The sequence below is a fragment of the Dioscorea cayenensis genome, unplaced genomic scaffold (genome assembly GCF_009730915.1).
Source record: "Dioscorea cayenensis subsp. rotundata cultivar TDr96_F1 unplaced genomic scaffold, TDr96_F1_v2_PseudoChromosome.rev07_lg8_w22 25.fasta BLBR01001581.1, whole genome shotgun sequence".
Taxonomy (NCBI): domain Eukaryota; kingdom Viridiplantae; phylum Streptophyta; class Magnoliopsida; order Dioscoreales; family Dioscoreaceae; genus Dioscorea; species Dioscorea cayenensis.
Genome location: NW_024087972.1, coordinates 28,305 through 31,668, shown reverse-complemented (window position 1 = coordinate 31,668; position 3,364 = coordinate 28,305). Strand labels below are relative to the sequence as shown.

Sequence of the window (3,364 nt, the reverse complement as noted above, 5' to 3'; positions counted from 1 at the left end):
TTTCTTTGCATCCAAATAAATCCTATCATTAGAGGAAATAATAACTTTGTCATATCAATGAAAATCACAATCCTATCATTTCAACATTGGATGAAATTGAAATTAGATTTGATGTCAAATAAATTACAGTACATGTCACAATGAAATAAATCTTGTCAATAACTAAATCCATCCGGATGTGATGCTGGTCCAGCACAGAAAGCATGTCTTTGGATGCCTTTGGTTGAACTGAATGAGTAATGTATGGGTACATTCTTCTATAATGATATAATGTTTGATAGGTAAGGGAGTAGTGAATGCTAGATTTCAAAGTATGGATGATAATTTAGTTGAGAAAATTTGGAAGTCCTGGAATGGATTAAAACAAGTAAAAAAGGCATGAAATGGGCTTTGGATCTCAATAAGAACATTAAGCTTCAACAAGGATCCAACATTCAAATCTTGAAAAAAAATAAAATAATAACCATCAGGCTTTGCTCAACTTGAAAAATAGATTTAGCATGAAAAAAAAAATTCAGTAATTGAGATATTTGCTTGGTACGCTATAAATATCATCTCATCATTTCAATACCAAATTAATAAATAAAATAATCTTGTAAACACAAACATTCAATAGAATGGAGAGACATAAATGTGAGATTACAATGCATCAGAGAGATTCCCAAGATAGTTATCATCCTTATGAAGAGTGCAGTTGACCCTGTCTAATTTTTTCAATCACTTGCATGAATAAATTGGAGTAGAGCTAAGCTATTATGTGGCTCCAAAAGCTCTATGCTTGCCAACATAATGTCAACGTTAAGTATGAGAAACACAAATATACTTAACCCAAAAAAAAAAATTACATTGATCATTATAACACAAACATCAACAAGTGGTACAAAATGAAGATCAATGTGTGAAAAAACCAAAAACATTATACCACTAACGCATAATATAAATAGTACAAATTGCACATAATCCCCTGGCAATTTAAGTATTTCAGTTTATTATGTCTATGCCTTTGTTATAATATCTTTTTCAATTCATGATCACTAGCAGAATAAACCGAAAAATAGTAATGCTCTGCCTCAGTAGTAGTCACAATTAATAATCATCATGTTCATGTTGATTCCGATAATATGTGCATATTTATACATCATAGGCAGACCAATTTGATTACAAAAAAGATAACATACATATATACTTGCTCAATCAGTACTTTAATAATATCATCTCTAATTTAATTTTCTTACAAAAATAAACATTGAAAAACATGAACACCAACCATTTGATTTATCATCAACCAATTTTTGATAAGATCAGTACTTTGATTTATCATCAACCATTTTTAGAGAATGAGTTATTTTCCATGGGTTGGGAGAAATACCTGCTCAGTAACCTCAAAACACTAAGGAATTTTGGATTTCTTTCAGGCCAACACTATCCGGAGGAGAGCGTCCCCTTTGTATAAACCCTAACCATGTCTAGAGAAGAACTGCCCTTTTCTCCACTGTTGTCTGAAATCTAATGACCTCATTAGATGGGTGAAAATCGATGTGACATTGAATAAAAAGAAAGGTGTTAACTATCTCTCACCGTTTAATCCCTTTAATCTAATTGCCTCATTAGTCCAAATTAATTAGAGGCTTAAACTAACTTGATCTAGTTGGCATAACAAAAAGATTTTTTTATGTGAAAAGTCGGTTTTGCCCTGCCACGTAAGCAAACACAGACGGCGTTGATGGCTTTTCCTTGATTTGCATAAACCCTAACCATGTCTAGAGAAGAACTGCCCTTTTCTCCACTGTTGTCTGAAATCTAATGGCCTCATTAGATGGGTGAAAATCGATGTGACATTGAATAAAAAGAAAGGTGTTAACTATCTCTCACCGTTTAATCCCTTTAATCTAATTGCCTCATTAGTCCAAATTAATTAGAGGCTTAAACTAACTTGATCTAGTTGGCATAACAAAAAGATTTTTTTATGTGAAAAGTCGGTTTTGCCCTGCCACGTAAGCAAACACAGACGGCGTTGACGGCTTTTCCTTGATTTGCAAAAACCAAAAAACCACAAAGAACTTAATTGTAAAAAAAAACACACATGTCTTTATTTGCAAAAACTGAAAACCACATGGGTTATTTTTGAACTTTCCCCTATTATTAATGACAACAATTTATGATTCCATATTGTATATTTGATGTTTTTATGAGATCATGGATGAATGATGTTTTGGGTTGATTGTTGTTTCTTTGTTTTAAGGGAGTTGTATTTGAGTTTTGATTGATTTCAGAGTTTTTGAATTCCTTGCAGAGGGATTTATGTATTCTTTTGTTGTTTTTGTTGAATAGGTATCCTTCAAAATGTTTGCATTTTTAGCTTTGCATTTTGTGTTGTTACTTATTTTTAAGGCTATGTGAGTTGGAAAGAAATGTATTTGCTTCATCATTAGAATGTACATTTAGAGAATGGCTAATTTTGTGATTTCTTTCTTATGTTATGTTTGACTAGTTGAAGGAAATGTATTTGCTTTGTAGATTGCTTCGCATGTCGATTGTTAAGAATGTTTGCAATATAGATTATCTTGTATGAATATATGGCTTCTACTTTTTTTTTTCTTTGTCTTGATAGATTGGCATGAAAAAATATGTATTAATTATAATAAGTAAAATTAATAATAATTAACATGAACTATTTAATTTACATATTTAATTATAAATATTAAAATGATCAATAATATTTAAATTATTTCCAAATGAAGAAGTTCGAGTCATTCTTTGTTTATTTTAAAAATAAATAGTGCTGCAAATATTTATTTATAATACTTGATTATAATAATTAAAATTAATAAAAATTGAAGTGAATTATTTAATTAATATTGAATGATAATTTAAGTAAATAATGATGTTCAACATATTTTACAAATTAAGAAATTGTCATAACCAACTCTCAAATATTATTTATTCGCACTAAGGGCAAAAAATTAAATAAATAAATACCAATTTTATGACATTCTCTCTTTTACTTTTCTCATTCCCAATGAATTATCTTTCCAATTAAACATAGTTTTTATTCCCACACATTCCCATCTATATATTGCCATTCCTATTTCCATTTCCATTCTCTCCATTCTCATTCTCATTCCACAAACAAAATGTGTTGCAAGAAAAGAGGATATAAAGTTTAGTCACGTAGTTCGTTCGGCACCAAAGAGGATAATCAAAGCCACTAGAAAAGGCAAATAAGAGAACAATGATTACACAAAACACTCTCACCAAAATATACTCATAATTAAAGGATCGCCTTAACCAACCTCTCATCGGTCTCAATCTTCTATCGATACAACACGCCTTCACTAGAATCCTTCCATAATCACCTCTTTCA

The 3,364-nt window shown here is 30.3% G+C and overlaps 1 non-coding gene across 1 annotated transcript; it reads right to left on the bottom strand.

Annotated features, from left to right (window-relative positions):
* Positions 1 to 643: 643 nt before the first annotated feature.
* Positions 644 to 728, bottom strand: LOC120256722. Its single transcript, XR_005535392.1, has one exon. It is a non-coding gene; the product is annotated as a small nucleolar RNA R44/J54/Z268 family (small nucleolar RNA).
* Between the last annotated feature and the right edge of the window lie 2,636 nt (positions 729 to 3,364).